The sequence below is a fragment of the Salmo salar genome, chromosome 01 (genome assembly GCF_965601325.2).
Source record: "Salmo salar chromosome 01, fSalSal1, whole genome shotgun sequence".
Lineage (NCBI taxonomy): Eukaryota > Metazoa > Chordata > Actinopteri > Salmoniformes > Salmonidae > Salmo > Salmo salar.
The window spans coordinates 40,789,525-40,808,085 of NC_138291.1; the positions used below are offsets into that span (position 1 = coordinate 40,789,525).

Below are 18,561 nucleotides of genomic sequence, written 5' to 3' on the forward strand. Positions count from 1 at the left end.
ATAAATAATGGAACATATTAATTGATTACTAATAGGTAACCACTTACTGCCCAGACAAGGACTATAGTGTAATCATACTATGTATTAAGCATGCAATTATAACCTCCCTGTAATTTACACCTTCACCTGACATACTACAACAATCAATATCTCACTGATTTTAATGTACATATTTTATGCTTAAGTAATAAACACCGCAGTATGACTCCTTACACATAAACGTACATATCATACAATAGAATAATATATTATATATAGTATTAACAATACATTGCCACTAAGCTAAGGAGTCTCAGCTGGCTGTTACAGAAGGGCTGGAGTCATGTTCCTGTGTGTGTAGGGTCTGTGTGCGGGCAGAGAGAACTTTCATTGAGTAGGGCTCCTCTTGTGGACAAACAGAGGAACTGACATGAGAACGTCAAGTGATTAGCCTGAAGTGTGTCTCTGATACATCCTGATGTTTCTATGGCCAGTGTTAATGTATTAAGTTCCATAAAACAATCATGTGACGTTTGTTTTTATTGATCTCCGTGTTGTCCCTTAGCTGCCAGTAATTCAGGAATGAAACATGTTATAAGAAAGGGCATTAAAAGAGGAATTAATTAGACAAGCTTCGATCTTCTTCCACCACATTGAAGTGGAATTGTATCCATGAAGCACATGCACCCTAACCCTTTCTCCTGTACGTAGCACACTGTATGTAGGCCTATGGGTCATCGAAAGGTCATTCAACTGAAATGCCTCAGATAAACTCCAATGTTTCCCTCTCCTGTGTAACAGAGAAACAGGGCAGTGACACATAATCACATTTAAGCATTATAAAGCTCCAGTCTCTTCATCATCATCCTCCTCCTTATCACCGTCCACAAAGGTTCACGTAATGTCAAAATCCTCCCACCGGTCATTGTCCCACTCCAGTCCGATCAGCAGCAATGTCCAATCTGACCATAATACCATCAAATATCCAAATATCCAATCTTAGGTGCTTTTATCCCATTATGAATACAATGAGTTTTATGTGATGGACATCAGATTAGAACATCTAATAGTGATAGGTGAGATTGGATTCTGGCCGTGGGATTTCGCTGAATCTGACCTCATCTAATATTTTGTTATCTAGTTTTGGAATGATAACAGTCCCTGAATTGAGTGAGTATCTACTCAAATATAGGCTACTGTTGTGTGTAAGTGGACAATGTTGAGCCTATAATACATTGCAAATCACAACTTTTGGAAGATTCATAGCCTACCTTAACAAATAGATTGTGGGGTTAAAACGTTAAGATTGAATGGCAAAACGAAGCAAGGACCAATGTTGTGCTTGGTGTTCACATTGTGAGTATAGGCAGGCAGTGAGTTACTATAGGAGATACATCGTGTCATGGCCTTTCGCACCCTTTCCCTGTCTTATGAGTGTCACCTTCGCACCACTCATTGCCTTTCTGCTTGGCTCTCTGCTCTCTCTTTGTGTCTCTCCAAGGACATGTCTTTGTCGAAGATGGAGGAAGCACCTAGCTGAGGTTGGTGGGGAACAGTTAGGCCTGGGGGCCAGGAGGCCTTGGGGTTGAAGTGTCTAAGGTTGGTAATAGTGCCATATTAGTAGGTTCAAGAACTTACTCACTCTTCACACCAATCATATGAGGATGAGATGTACATGAAACAAAACCACCACCTTGTGGAATAGCAAGGGCCTTCATGGATTCACAGGAACCCCATTCAGTCATACACACAAAGTGCGTAGCCCTTCTGACAGCAATACTCACCAAGAGACAAAAGGGACTTTTTCGCCTTCGCTGTCAAGATAACGTCTGGAACGTCTATTGTAAAGCAATGGGCTATTGTACACGTACTGTGAGTTCCTCTGTGTTTGTGGGCCCTGGCAGACACACACAAAGGCACGGGTGGGAAATGTGACAGTACTGGATGGTCTACTTTCTCATCTTAAGAAGCTGCCGCTGCTGCATCCCAACGTGTAAAGATGATGGATCTGAAGGGAACAAAAGGGAAGCTTTTCAAAACACTTCTGATGGCCAGGATCAAAGACATCTCCTCAGAAAAATAGAACAGAGAAAAAGAGAGAGAATGAGGGAAATAAAAAAAATGTTTAAAAAAAAAATGTGAGTAAACAAGTCAAGCAAGGAGAGCAAGAGTGGAGACGAGAGGTAGCATCTTAACCACGTCCACGGTGTCTTCGGTGTCTCCGTTCTCCCTGAGCCCAGAAGCATGTGAGTACAAACACGAGTAGAGGTTATCTAGTCTGAGAATTGCCTTTTTTGGAGAGAGGGCCAGCAGGTGTTTGTGTCATGCGAGGAGACAAGAGTCGTCACAGCGAAGGCAGCTGGGTAGTGTGAAGAGATAACAACTTGAAAAACAAGCAAGTGTTTTTTTTTTCTCAGGCCCTGCGACAAACAGTCAAACCGCATATGGTCGCCTTTCGTCTCTCCGGCACAAACGATGTGCGTGTGGTTGTAGCCCCAAGTCCTTTACTGTAAAGAAAACAGAAAACCTGCTAGGGGTTTGTCTGTGCTGTGTCTCAGGATAATTTTCACACCAATACTAATTGGTGTTAAGAAAGAGGGGTGACATTTGTGGTCCTGGAGGCGGAGGTTTGGGTAATAGTTGAAGTTTGCACTGTGTTTCCGAAACGCTGACCTTTTGTCACCTGTTATTAGAGCAGAAAGTCATCTTTATGTGTGTGTGTGTGTGTGTGTGTGTGTGTGTGTGTGTGTGTACACAGACAGAGATTATTATTTCCCTCCTTTATTTTATTTAGAGGTTTTCAAGTGTAAGTGACAATCCCCCTCTGTATGGCCACATTTTGGCTCAAAGCCCCCATCCACACCCACTACTAAATTCTCACTAAAATGACAGAATCCCATTTTTGTTATTTCCTGTTTCATCCGCTTGATTTCTGTCTCTTGTGCCAAATTTGAACACACATCAGCAAAGACCATTTTCTATGCAATTTCAATGACTGCATTTGAAAACACGCAGCTTTGCAAAACCTACCAACATTTCAATATCCAGCTGTGTGTTGCTTACTCAAGCATGCCTACGTGTGGTTTTGTCCTTGTTTTACACTCTCAACAGTATCCTATATGCTACAGAGCCATACATTTTAACCATGCTACCCATCTGAAACAACATTATTTACCATGGAGCTTTGGCAAAATGGTGTAGATGTGTGTGACACCTGTTTTGCTACTTTAGACACACTTACAGCCTGCTATAAAGGCTTTTTTTTCACATCACAGCATTTGTGGAAAAAGGCTTTTGGCCTATGAGTTATGTCCAGAAATGATGTGTATATGTGAAAAGGCAATACATTTACAGGAAATGTTGACCTTTCGTTAACACCTTTTTCTGCTTGTCATTTTGTGGGGAAAGTCCCAATTCCTATTGTCAGACAACCAGATACAAGCTACCATCGATGGAATGGAGGGCTGAAGATGTCTGAGTTAGTGTGTGTGCGTGTGTGTGTGTGTGTGTGTGTGTGTGTGTGTGTGTGTGTGTGTGTGTGTGTGTGTGTGTGTGTGTGTGTGTGTGTGTGTGTGTGTGTGTGTGTGTGTGTGTGTGTGTGTGTGTGTGTGTGCGTGCGTGTGTGGCATAATTTCTACAAACATGCAAATACAAAATATGGTCTAAAACATCATTGTACATGTATGTTTTGAACCAAATACAAGTGTTTTTCCTGAAGCAGTTCAGATTCAATTATAATTTCTTCAATCAATATAAAGTGGTTGCTAAATGGCATATATAGATGACCAAATCACACTGGTAGAATTATAGACAAACACTAGTTCTGATCATAGAGGGGAATAGACTATACTACATAATAAACACCAGTAGTCAATAACGACATACCACAAACAGTTTTCACACAATTTAGCCATTTTCAAACTGAAATGGAGCTCCTTTTTTGGAAGATTCTCCTAATAGCCATGTGATAGAAACTGAGCGTGGTGGAAGAATGGAGCTAGCCTGCTTCCATCACTCTTCTTTTTTGCAGGGAGAAAGTATGCAATTCTACTACAATTAGAGCCTGCTGGGGCTCATAAGGCTTGGGGAGCTCTCGCCCGCCTCTCTCTGTAGGTCTGTCTGTCTACGAAGGACAGACACCCTAAGAACCGTGGCCGCTCAGACAACACACAGCAAACATTCTCACGTTGTTGTCGCCTTAACCAGTGTACCTCTTAGTGACATGTGTACCCTACACAATATCTCTCAGTTGTGTTTTTACTCAACTCTCCTTTTTTTTTTTTTGATCTCTTTCTAAAAGACACCCACTAAAAGTTGAGTGTTTAAAAGTGTTTGAGCTATTAACAGATGGTGTGGGTGGCATATTCCGGAAATATTGGGCGTTCTGATCAAATGATAAGATACATTTGTTGGTTTGTCTTTTGTATAGCAACCCGTAGCTGTGTATTGCAAGGTGAAATAAGTAATCATATTAAGCTAATACTTTTTCAGTATGTCCTCCTTGCATGGAATTCCAGGGCTATACCAAAAGCTTTTTATTTATCAGTAAGGCCAATAATTTATTTTCTCTACATTGGCTTAGCCACTGTGTGAGAGCCTCTTTGTTACAAACCTTCCACATGCACACACTGTCACAGTTAATGGAGAAAGCAATCGCATATTTCATAAAAACCTAAATATGCAGATGTGTCAATGCCAATTTAGGAAAACATATTTTAAGGGATATGAGTTGTGTTATAGAATGATCTCCCTAAAAATCCAACGAGACATTTGATGAATATTCAATCATTGTTCCTGTAAGTGTAACCAGTCACCTACTTCATTGGAAGGAAAAATCAAAAGGAAATAAGTCAAGCTCTTTGGAGTGCGGGTGTGGTAGCGTATTAAATGGCGTAATTAATAGTATTCTCACATAACTCAAGAACTTATTAAGGACAAGAAGTCACTTACATAAAGACACTTGAATAGCACTCAAAGATTTGTCTCTATATGCCAAATGTAACAGCTAATTTGAAACAGTTAACCCGGGTTAACTGAACAGGCGCATTTCAGCAGTTACAGCATTAGTTGAGATTGAAATAGACATTGGCAGCTCTCGCTCTCTCTTACAGACAAATAAATGACTAATATGTGTCTATTAAACCTTTCTTCCTCATTATACTGTACATACCCTTTACATGGACACATGTCATGCCGTTTTAAACTGTGCAGATTTATTCAATTAATCTAAATGCAATGTACTTACACAAACAGTGAGAATGAAATAATCAGTATAACTATATTCTATATTCGTAATTCGTAATAAATGTAAAAATATAAAACCAGTTGCGAAAATATGTTTCCACTGACTTACACTCCTATGTAACAATTTGGAGGTAAAATTCACAGTAAATTAATTTGACTACATCCATAATCTTTATCTGTCTCATGGTTTGCTGTTTAATCAAACATCACTAACCTCAACCAGCAGAGACCAAAAGCAAAAAATCTGTTGATCACAGAACTATGTATCTGTGTAGCTATGAATGTTGATTTTTACAAAGAAATACGTTTTTGTGCGAGTTGAAATTCTGGAAGAGTGGTTTCACTGTGTCACTGTGTCTCTCATCTATTAACATGTTTATGTGTGAAAGTTGGCAAAGCCACATTTTCAACTGAAAAAAAGACATGGACTTGTACAGACAGATAGTAAAATGTATAAAGCCTACACTTGTGATTTTCTTATGTGGAGCACAGAACTTAACTATCCATGTATGTACCATACAGTAAAGAATAAGTACATTTTACTGTGTCATGTTTTTAAAACTTGATACTAATGATAGTCTAAAACTGCTTGTGGGAATGAAAGTCACATTGTATACTGTAGATATTACTTGGAAATGCAAATCATTAAATCCGTAACATCCTCAGAACACAATATTTTATGATTTTCACAGAAATGACAAACAGCGTCTGCTGAAGATATGCATAAATTACTCCAGTGACTAATTATACAAAGAGACAGGGGGTATTGTACGTTAGACGAAAACTAACAAGTAGAAAAAAAAGAAACAAGACAAAATAAGACCAGAGAAAGCAGAAAATCATGGCAGTATGCAGGTGGTTGTAATGATCGTTCAAAAGCTTAGTGTTTTTAAAACTGGGAGACACTCACCCCGCTTAAGGCTTCCTCCATCTGTCTCCACCCCCCCCCCCCCCCCCCCCACACACACACACACACACACACACACACACACACACACACACACACACACACACACACACACACACACACACACACACACACACACACACACACACACACACACACACACACACGACAGGTGTGTTTACCTCAGCACAGCCCAGTCAGACCAGGGACCTTGCAGACAGATGTCCCACTGCTCCCCCTCAGTCAGATCCAAACCTCCATTGTCTCCTCTCCTTCCTCTCCCAGGTAAACTCTGATTCTAATTGTGTAGCCGCCTACCTGCTTACACTACTTAGAGTATTCTTCAGTATTTTTGTATCGTCGTAATAACTTCACACTGTTCTGTTCTGCCTCCTGATCATCATCTCACCCACTGACACACACAGGAAGGAGAGAGTGAATAAGCATGCATATCTATCTGCTATCCCGATTTCCTCTAAGTCACAGTGTACAAGTCTCTGCATCATGTTTCTCTGATTAGGTACCTTTTTTCCTCTGTATATTTTTTATTTTTTTGTGTTCTCTAAAGCTATAGCCTCGTTTAATTCTTCACACACAACTATGATGCCTAGACATACGCGGCTGGCTGGTGCATCTGCCTGTACAGTATGGGGGCGTGAAGGAGGGCGGTGTGTAAATCCCTATTCCTGTACAGCTATTAGTAATGCAACACTCAAACGCAACCCATGCCGTGCATTTCTAGCCATGCCTTCTGAACCTTCTCGTGTACATTTTCAATACTTTTTTTTCCAGCTGTTGTCCGTGGAGGCTGGGGGTGTTTTGCATTGAGTACAATGGTGCTATGTGTTCAGTTTGCCAAAGCCGCGCATGTGATGTAGATGGCTATGATAGACACATCATGTATGCTGAGCTGGGTCCTCCTCACTTCTGCCAAAACTAGCATTAAACCAGCACGGCGGTTTATTTTGTGAAAGGCGAGATAAGTTCCATTTTTCCCCCTCCCTCCACTGCTTTCACCCAGCGTCAATCCTTCCCTATCACCCTTTCTCGCTCTCCCTTCCACCCGCTCTCTCTCCCTGACACAAATCAGCATGCTTAGAATAAACCGCATAAGTTATCAGCTCCTTGGAAAGCAACGCAAAAGGGAAGAGCAAAAAAGAGGGGAGACTTCTATCACTTAATGAAAAATAGCTTCCGTTTTGGACGGAACTTCATAGGCTGCAATCAAGCCCTGGCCCCCTCGTCTTGACGTGCAATCGAGGCAAATCAAGTCAGCATCTATTAATAATATTTCCCTGGCTCCTTTCATTCCAGCGCATGTCCTACGACTGTCAAGCCTGTGATGGAGCACTGCCTTTATCTCAACCTCGGCCTGCTCTGTCACAGTGATAAACAATTCTAACAAGAATCAGAATAAAGATCTTCCCAGTAGACTGCAGGAGATAGAGGCTCTTTTTTCTCATTTTCTAGACGGCAAAATTTAATCTAGTGCCTGGGCCCTTTTTCCTACCCCCCTCCCATCTATCCTCCACCCTCCCTCCTCCACCCTTCCACCCCCATCCTCTTTTTTCTCTTCCTTTTCTCTTTTTTTTTCAAGCGTCACATTCAAAGAGATGCAAATTTATCAGAGCTGGGACCTGATCGACTCGAAGCGCAGCGTGAATGTCAAAGCGCGGGCTTTAGAACCTGAGACACCTTCGTCTCTCTCTCTCTCTCTCTCTCTCTCTCTCTCTCTCTCTCTCTCTCTCTCTCTCTCTCTCTCTCTCTTTCTCTCTCTCTCGCTCTCTTTCTGTCTCTTTCCCTCTCTCTCTCTCTCTCTCTCTGTCTCGCTCTCTCTGTCTCGCTCTCTCTCTCTGCAGAGCCAGTCTAATGAGCAGGAGGACCAGGCCCGGGATGGAGGGGAGGAGAGGGCGACAGCTAGGCCGCAGCTTCCGTCCATTACCACACACACGCACACTCATTCACACACTGGTAGGAAAAGCCATGGTGGCACCATTTTGATACATAATCATGGAACCCGTGGCAGGGGGTTTCTCTGCATGTGTTGGATATTCTCACACCCGGGCAGAATATTAAGCCCTAGGTATTTTCTGTAAAAGCACTTACATTTTACATTTAAATGTATATCAAATCACTTAATTGAAATGTTATTTCTGAACGTTTAATTGGAATACACAACATAGTTTCAATGAACACGAATTTCCATCCTAATCATTCAGTAATAATAATAACCATATAGTTTCAGTAAGAGTTGCTGTATAACCATAGCTCGCTATATCAAACATGTGCTCTGACAGCAACTTGGACAGGTCCACTTGATGAATGTGACTATGGTGAGACCTGAGGACAGACCTGAGGACAAAGTCTGCATCCCAAATGGCACCGGATTCCCTTTGTAGTGCACTACTTTTGACCAGGGCCATAGGGCTCACATCAAAACCTGTGCCCTATATACCGTACACTGTAGGGAATAGGGTGCCATTAGGGGCAGACAGAGTTTCAATGCGAGCGGAGAGTAGCGGTGGGGTTTCTATCTCATCAGAGGTAACAGAAGGTGACAGGTGGGAAGGAAGGCATGCAGTCAATGAGGTGAGAATCCATTGATCAGGTGAGCTGTGTGAAAAGCCTGCTGTGGGGAGATCAGTAGAATGACCAGGTTTTCTGGTCACTATGAAAGTGATAAGTGGTGTGCTTGGGAAGAAAATGGCTAATATTCATTATTTAGGAATGTAGGTAAGCGTTGTATACAGATATCGCTAATTGGGTATAGTGAGAAATTGCGTTAAGTTGATTCAGTTGAAATCCTTGAAATCTATATTGTTTGATATACTGGACTGAATGCGGTACCTTGTGCTACTGTGCAAAATTACTGGAAGGTGTTTTAATCAAATGTTTGTTGTAATTGTATGTTGCAAATAGTAGGTATGTCTCCACTATTTGTAAATTATATCACTATGTGCTACCAATGGGTTTTCAACGTGAATGTCTTGAGAATGTTGAACATTTTCATAAAACCTTGTGTTTGTACAGTAGTCTCTCTCCTCACCCTGTGAATGGGGCATTCACACTATGTGTTTGCTCAAAGCTCTCTATCACCCAACATTTTCTATTTCCTGTTGCTGATGCATTGAGTGTATTTTTTGGTAATTTTTTGGTAATTTTTCTTATTGCTCATAGTGTGGCAAGACCACTTGGTACAGTAACACCAGGAGTCCTGATACTGTATATATTCAATCTAAATTAACCCAACATGATCCAATAATACTTTATCTTGCAGGATGTAGCCTTGCCTTAGGTAACCGTGGCCAGGAGAGAAGAGCCTGTGTGTAAGATGGATTGGGTGTGAATGTGCGGGTGGCAGGCGAAGTCAAAGCCATGGATGTAGTGGCAGTCGGGGGAAGAGTGGGAGGGAGGGTGAGGGAGTGGATGAAGGGAGGGAAGGAGGGAGAATGAAAGGCTACTCGACACACAGGACAGGTGAGGGATGAGACCAGGGAGAGGAATAGTAAATAAAAAGGAACAGTGAGTGAGGGATTCGTTAGATGGCAAAGGAAGGGAGGAGTCCGTAGTGGGAGTAGGAGGATGGGGGGTGGAGATGGGGCACCGTGGGTGTCTCTGAGAGTTCCGATGCCAGGGAGGTCCCACCCCACCTGCCTCCCTGCCCAGAAGCTCCTGTCTCTCTCTCCCTCTTTCTCCCTCCAACTACTCCGTGACAGCTTCACACTCCAGATATGTAGAGCCATGGATCGTGCATCTAATCCATCCCCTGTGCCTGATGCAGTTTTAATTGTATGGGAGAGGAGAGAGGGAGGTGAGGGAAAGGGAGGATGGGGGACAGAGATTGAGCTCTCTGGTGGCTGGTGACTCGGTGGGGGAGGCAGAGCAGCGTAACTGCATGGGCAGCTCCCCTGTAATGCCATTTAAGTTAGATAGCTAGTTCTGGTGAAAAATAAGGCTCCATCCAGCCTATTCAGCACTGACTTGACTTACAGCAAAACGCCATCACCCAACCCAGCATGTCTTTATTATGACATATTGGCATCTCTTTTAATGACTGACAGAGAAGAATACAACTAGAAGGTTCAGAACCCTCCCAAACTCTTTACTGGGTAACATGTAAATTGCCCTTATTCCTAGATATGTAACTACCTTTTACTCAATTGGAATAAGTGAGCATGGTGTTTATTATCATGAGATACAGTCAGCCTGTACACAACTCTTTCATTTCATTCCAACGCTAATTTGTTGTTATAATATAATCTAGTAACACAAGGACCTGTTAGCATTGCACTGCACCTGCTATAACATCTGCTAAACTGTGCATGCGACCAATACACTTTGATTTGATTTGAAAATACCTGACAACAGTAAACAGCCATATTATACCTGGCAGCAGTCTCCTGTTCATCAACAAAGAGATATTAGGTCAATAAGATGTGTAGTATATTGTCACCCAGGACAAACACAGACACTATTTCAAAATGATTTTGGTGCAGAGGCTGTATGTTTCTTTTCGTCCTGTACCATGTAGCCATGGAAGCTAGAATAACAACAGACAAAGGTTGCCAGAGTACTGACATTTTCATTTGCGTGAGTTGGATAATTCCTATGGTACTGCCAAATTGCTGCTCTCCTCTTCATGCATATTAAAGAAACTTGTCATCCGGACGTTACATAGGAGCACAAAAGATAAGAGTCTGGGGCCCTCCAGGGCAACTCTCCCTGAGCCTTCAGAGTGCTAAGATTATAACCATAAAAATGTCCAATTTAGAGGAAAATGCTTGGTTTTAGTGTGTTTTGCATAAAAGCCAGTGCTTTTAAATTGCTCACACTGAAAAGACAAATGGGCTATCCATGGTAAAGTGAAATTGACACTAGAAGTCGAACAAAAGGGGGAGAGAAAAAACACATGTAATATGATCGCCATTAAGGATTGTGTGCTTCATGAAAAGACACCATTCAGCAAAAGTGTGGAGAGTTTTTGATACACTGAATTCAAGTTCAAATGGTGGACTTGAACTGCATACAATAGACCATCTTTTACAATGAGAACACTCGTCAATCCAGTTTCTCAACGCTTCGGTAACATTACCAACCCACTTAGTGAACACATGCTATATCTATAATTTCTCTACCAAGAAAATCAAGAAACCACTTGCCTGTAAGTGTCAGGTATGTTGTTGCACTTGCACCTTTCTCTCTTCATGCAAAGTACATCCAGACACCTTGAATCTGAAGTTAAACCACCTATACGGTGGCATCATGCTTATCTGCTCCAAGTTTTTTAAGTTTTAAAATGTGATGACAGTAAACCTATAACTAGTCTGGCAGATAGCTCTCCTTCCTCATTGCATGGATTAAACCTGCCATCTTATGTTAATGTGTCCCTGGTGCTTTCTGTTCCTATATAAGTGGAATTATTCTGTATTATTATTAGAAGGCATCCTTTACCGATTAACCCTACATAATTGGTGCCCACTGTGAGGAATGTACTCACTACTTTCTAAATATCAATTGTTACTATATGGTTATAATATTGTCTATAAATAATATAAGATAACTTTTCTAAAGATAAGATAATGTATAAGCGTTAAGCGAACTCATATGTTTAAGATAACTCGTAAGTATTTTCTTTTTAGAACACCATTTTTGTCGAACAATGGCCTGGTGCCCATATTATATAATTTATGAATGTGTCCCTAGAAATAAATAATTTACAAAAGACCTCCCAAGTAGACAGCAGTTTTGTGTTCAGTCATCATCCAAATTATTGTGGGATTATTGATCAACTTTTTATGAAAAACTTTTTCACTCAGGTTTTAGGTGAGGTGAGGCAATTTATGGAAATATCTCAGTATCCTGTGTGCACTGGAGCCAAAGCGGATTTGCAGGCAGATACGTGCTACATTCCACAATGCCAAGCCACCAAATAGGTAAACAAGGGTGTGTGTTTTGGAAAATAACACCCTGGGAATGGTCTGCACCGCCGTACAGCGGTTCAACGTTCTCCGAAATATGATTTTATAAATCCTTCAAAAAATTATAATAACCCAGATAAGCTCTGGGCTTAAGTGATCCGAGGAATCAGTGGTTTGAGAGTTTAACATCAGTTTCTCCAGACGTAATTCTGATGCAAATGTGTGTGAAGACTCTGAGATAAATGCCTTTGGGTGGTGAATGAGGTCCAGGTGGGAGTGTTATTTATACGTTTCAGGGAGAGAATCGTATCATGAGGTGAAAATACACATAGAGAAAGAAGAAGTAGAGAAAAAAATCTAATCCTAAACAAAACACGGATGGCAGCTGTGCTGACTCACCTCTTAGTGGCATTGTGACAGGCTTTGCACTATTTCATATGGGGTGTCATCCTTGGTCCTCGTCTCTCCATACCTCCCTCCCTTCATCCCTTCATATTCTCTCAGTCCCCCACTCTTAACATGCGTGATTGGACTTGTTCTTCTGTCTCTATAACCAATGTGAGGCCTTGAGGAACAAGAGTGACCTGATCAGGAAAAATTCTGGGCACTATTATGTTTATTTCATAGCTACTCTACACCCTATTAGGTTTATTTCATAGCTACGCTACTCCCTATTAGGTTTATTTCATAGCTACTCTACACCCTATTAGGTTTATTACATAGCTACGCTACTCCCTATTAGGTTTATTTCATAGCTAGACTACTCTACTCACTATTAGGTTTATTTCATAGCTAGACTACTCTACTCACTATTAGGTTTATTTCATAGCTACTCTACTCCCTATTAGGTTTATTTCATAGCTACTCTACTCCCTATTAGGTTTATTTCATAGCTAGACTACTCTACTTACTATTAGGTTTATTTCATAGCTACTCTAGTCCCTATTAGGTTTATTTCATAGCTAGACTACTCTACTCCCTATTAGGTTTATTTCATAGCTACTCTACTCCCTATTAGGTTTATTTCATAGCTAGACTACTCTACTCACTATTAGGTTTATTTCCAAGCTAGACTACTCTACTCACTATTAGGTTTATTTCATAGCTACTCTACACCCTATTAGGTTTATTTCATGGCTAAACGAATCTACTCCCTATTAGGTTTATTTCATGGCTAGACTACTTTACTCACTATTAGGTTTAATTCATAGCTAGACTACTCTAGTCACTATTAGGTTAATTTCATAGCTATGCTACTTTCTATTGGTTTATTGCATAGCTAGGGTACTCTACTCACTAGCAGGGTTATTTTTTTTATAGCTAATCTACTCTGTGGAATACCATGCTATTTCCTTGCTATTTGCATAGACAGTAGGAATACGTTACAGCAGAAGGAGTTGAATTAACTTCGCTCAATCATCCTCTCTTTTCAACAGTAATGTAAAGCACTTAAGGAATGTAAACGTTGATAGACACTCTACATGTCATGGGTGCCCAAATCCCGATCACGCTCTCATTTGTACGTAGTGTTAATTACAATCTGATGTAACGTCACCTAATGCCTTTCAAATTAACTCCTCGAATGTCCTCTTTCTAAACCGTGACTCCAAAGAGAATAGAGGGGGATATTAGAAAGAGAAAAAACAACAGTCAAGTCATATCATCTTTTGCCTTTGTGATACAGTGATCATTTTTATCTGTTATTACCAGTGTCATGCCTTTTTTTAAATGAAATACCCCCCCTACAGTTTCTCTTTCCTCAAAGACCATCACTAGCCATTTTAAGCTATTGCTTATAATTGCCTTGACAAACCCGGGCTTCATCTCAATTAGCACCTGAATAGGCTGTTGTGGGTTTTAATACGAAGCTGTTAGTCCACCAGGATAATGTAGGTGATGGGTAAAATGCAATTGAATTCCTAAGTGCCTGCGAAGGCCTACTTTGTTTGCCAATCAACGGTAGACCAGAGGCTTTTTGTTTCACGGTGGTACCTTTTGGGTTTCCTAATGGATTCGAGTCCTGCCCCCAGGCGAGGGGCGACACTCAGCCACCCCATTGTCTCTACTGCTCCCCTCCCTGGGGGGGAGAGGGGGGAGGCACGGGGAACGAACATGGAGGAATTAAACAGAAAAATTAATGAAATTACAGAAACCCGTTTTATAGCCAGATTTAATTTGGAGAGGAGAGAGAGATCCTGGGGGGTAAAGAAGCGTTTAAATGCAGAACAGTGTCGTAGAGACATCCAGCAGAGAAGAGGATGGGTATGAGGATGTGTATGGGACCAACTGACTGGATTTTAGGTGACCGGCAGGGACTGGGGAGTTTGTTAGGATCAAAATAATTATGATAGGTGGAAAGCCCAGGTAAAAAGTTAGAGGAAACCCACCTCAGTCTTCTGAAAACCTAACCCCGGGATAGCTTTTCAAGTTGTGGTACGTGTTGTAGATGTCTCAGTGACTTAAATCTGCTTAAAATAATCAGAGGCAAGGTTTCAATATCGCTGTCCTTACATGATCCCCAACCAAATTTACTGAGCCTGAGCAATTTTGACCAATTTTTTTTCCCGTGTTACAGCCTGATTTTAAAATTGATTACATTGTGTGCCACTGTCCTACACAACATACCCCATAACGTCAAAGTGGAATTATGTTTTTCAAATAATTTTTACAAATTAATAAAAATGAGAAGTTGAAATGTCCAGTGGCGTGTATTCATGGATGCCAAGGGAAGCCAGGCTTCCCAACATACACTGCTCAAAAAAATAAAGGGAACACTTAAACAACACAATGTAACTCCAAGTCAATCACACTTCTGTGAAATCAAACTGTCCACTTAGGAAGCAACACTGATTGTTGCTGACATGTTGCTGCGGTAGCATTTTATTGATTCATGCCAGCAAACATTTGGCCCATCTTGTTAAAACATTTTTTTTTATTATTAGCCAATCAACATTGAGCTGAGCTCAACTGTGGGTTGTCCTGGCGAAGCAAAACGCCACCAAGGGAGGCCAGTTTCAATATGGCTTCACACCAATCAAATCACATCCTAAGCAAAACATCTTCATTGTCAGAAAAACGTGTCTGTTTCTGGTCTGCCTGTGTTGATGTCCTGCAGTAACTAGCTTGCTAAATCAGCCCATTCTTAAGCCATGGATGGAGATGGGGATTTGGATTTGTGGTTTTGACTTAATTCTCTGTACAGGCCAATGATTATGATGTCGATTCTGCTCTAAGCATACAGTAAATTGATATATTGTGCATCTGGCCTGAGATGATTGAATTTCAATATGTAGCCTAAATGTAGCCTAGTAGGCTCACATTAACTAGCTAACTTAGCTGGTTCATTGTTGCCCATGCGAGGAAGTTAGGCTAGCAAGCACTTTCGCTAGGTAACCTATGTCAACAAAAGCTAAAAGCATACTGTATGAAAGAGCCATAGACTGTTTTACCAACAGGAAAGAGAGGAGGATAGCATTGGGGTGAGTCAACTTGTTTTTTTAAACTTACGCGCACACCCACAGAGGCAGAAATTATAATAAATAGTTTTTGGTATATTTAAGTATTTAAGCAGATACAGTATAGCCTTGTTGATTTTATGATCTTTAAATGTTTGAGTTTAAATGGTGCTGGAATAGTGGAGGCAGTGCTCCTGTCTGTGGTTCTAAATAAGTCGTTGTTTAGTAAATTGTCGAAAACATGAACTTGCTTGACCATGCTGTAGGTCATATAACAGTTTGTTACATGCAATATTTGCTCTGTGGACTTCATCAGACAGATGTTGCTCTTTGGTTTTGTGATGAAACAAAATAATGTGTAGTTGATTTATTCCACCACTTTGTGACTGTTGTCTTTTTGCTTTCACTGCTTTAATGTATGTCACAGTGGTGTCTGAACGAAAGGGTTATAGAGTAAACAGCGCAAATATCACAACATAGGTTGTAATATGGCTTTTTTACTGGCTTGGCTTGGCTTCCTCATTGATATTACCCATGCAACGCTACTGGAAATGTTTTGAGTCAATAAGTATTCAACCCCATTGTTCTGGCAAGCCTAAATAAGTTCAGGAGTAAACATTTGCTGAAAAAGTTACATAATAAGTTGCATGGACTCAGTCTGTGTGCAATAATAATGGTTAACATGATTTTTGAATGACTACCTCATCTTTGTATCCCACACATAAGGTGCATACGGAAAGTATTCAGACCCTTTGACTATTTTCACATTTTGTTACGTTACAGCCTTATTCTAAAATGGATAAAATTGTTTTTTCCCCTCGTCAATCTACATACAATACCAGATGATGAAAAGCAAAACATATTTTTTTGAAATTGTAATAAATGTATAAAAAATGTAAACTGAAATATCACATTTACATAAGTATTCAGAGCCTTTACTCAGTACTTTCTTGAAGCACCTTTGGCAGCGATTACAGCCTTGAGCCTTCTTAGGTATGACGCTACATGCTTGGCACAAATGTGCTTGGGGAGTTTCTCCCATTCTTCTCTGCAGATCCTCTCAAGCTCTGTCAGGTTGGATGGGGAGTGTCGCTGCACAGCTATTTTCAGGTCTCTCCAGAGATGTTCGATTGGGTTCAAGGCTCTGGCTGGGCAACTCAAGGACATTCAGAGACCTGTCCCGAAGCCACTCCTGCATTGTTTTAGCTGTGGGCTTAGTGTCATTGTCCTGTTGGAAGGTGAACCTCGATCCTGACTAGTCTCCCAGTCCCTGCCGCTGAAAAACATCCCCACAGCATGATGCTGTCACCACCATGCTTCACCATAGGGATGGTGCCATGTTTCCTCCAGACATGACGCTTGGTATTCAGGCCAAAGAGTTCAATCTTGGGGCCTCCCGAGTGGCGCAGAGGTCTAAGGCACTGCATTGAAGTGCTAGCTGTATCACTACAGATCCCGGTGCAATCCCAGGCTGTGTCGGTCAAGACCGGGAGACTCATGAGGTGGTGCACAATTGGCCCCGCGCACCTGCGACTCCTGTGGCGGGCTGGGTGCAATGCACGCTGACACCGTCGACAGGTGTACGGTGTGTCCTCCGACACATTGGTGCGGCTGACATTCGGGTTAAGCAAGCATTGTGTCAAGAAGCAGAGCGGCTTGATGGGGTCGTGTTTTGGAGGACACACGGCTCTCAACCTTTGAATATTGTTTCTCATGGTCTGAGAGTCCTTTAGGTGCCTTTTGGCAATCTCCAAGTGGATCTGTCATGTGCCTTTTACTGAGGAGTGGCTTCAGTCTGGCCACTCTACCATAAAGGCCACTTTGGTGGAGTAGTGCAGAGATGGTTGTCCTTCTGGAAGGCTCTCCCATCTCCACAGAGGAACTCTAGAGCTCTGTCAGAGTGACCATCGCGTTCTTGGTCACCTCCCTGATCAAGACCCTTCTCCCCCGATTGATTAGTTTGGCCAAGCGGCCAGCTCTAGGTGCCCTTCCCCAGATCTGTGACTCAACACAATCCTGTCTCGACACACTAAGACATTTCCTTCGACCTCATGATCGAATTTACCACAGGTGGATTTTATTTTTAAAATTGTATTTCACCTTTACAACTGCGACCTGGCCAAGATAAAGCAAAGCAGTGCGACAAAAACAACAACACGGAGTTACACATAAACAAACGTATAGTGAGTAACACAATAGAAAAATCTATGTACAGTGTGTGCAAATGTAGAAGAATAGGGAGGTAAGGCAAAAAATAGGCCATAGAGACGAAGTAATTACAATTTAGGATTAACACTGGAGTGATAGATTTGCAGATGATGATGCGCAAGTAGAGATACTGGGGTGCAAAAGAGCAAGAGGATAAATAACAATATGGGGATGAGGTAGTTGGGTGTGCTATTTACAGATTGGCTGTGTATAGGTACAGTGATCGGTAAGCTGCTCTGACAGCTGATGCTTAAAGTTAGAGAGGGAGATATAGGACTCCAGCTTCAGTGATTTTTGCAATTCATTCCAGTCATTGGCAGCAGAGAACTGGAAGGAAAGGCGGCCAAAGTAAGTGTTGGCTTTGGGGATGACCAGTGAAATATACCTGCTGGAGCGAGTGGTACGGGTGGGTGTTGCTATGGTGACCAGTGAGCTGAGATAAGGCGGGGCTTTACCTAGCAAAGACTTATAGATAACCTGGAGCCAGTGGGTTTGGCGCCGAATATGTAGTGAGGGCCAGCCAAAGAGAGCATACAGGTCGCAGTGGCGGGTAGTATATAGGGCTTTGGCGACAAAACAGATGGCATTGTGATAGACTACATCCAGTTTGCTGAGTAGAGTGTTGGAGGCTATTTTGCAAATGACATCGGTAGGATAGTCTGTTTTACGAGGGTATGTTTGGCAGCATGAGTGAAAGTGGCTTTGTTGCAAAATAGGAAGCCGATTCTATATTTAATTTTGGATTGGAGATGCTTAATGTGAGTCTGGAAGGAGAGTTTGCAGTCTAAAGTTGTAGAAGCATCTCAAGGATGATCAATGGAAACAGGATGCACCTGAGCTAAATTTAGAG

The 18,561-nt window shown here is 41.6% G+C and overlaps 1 long non-coding RNA gene across 1 annotated transcript; it reads right to left on the bottom strand.

Annotated features, from left to right (window-relative positions):
• Positions 1-439: 439 nt before the first annotated feature.
• On the bottom strand, positions 440-6,714 carry LOC123743032 (uncharacterized). Its single transcript, XR_006769801.2, has 2 exons — positions 6,313-6,714; positions 440-1,987 (listed from the first exon to the last, which is right to left on the bottom strand). It is a non-coding gene; the product is annotated as an uncharacterized LOC123743032 (long non-coding RNA).
• Positions 6,715-18,561: the final 11,847 nt, after the last annotated feature.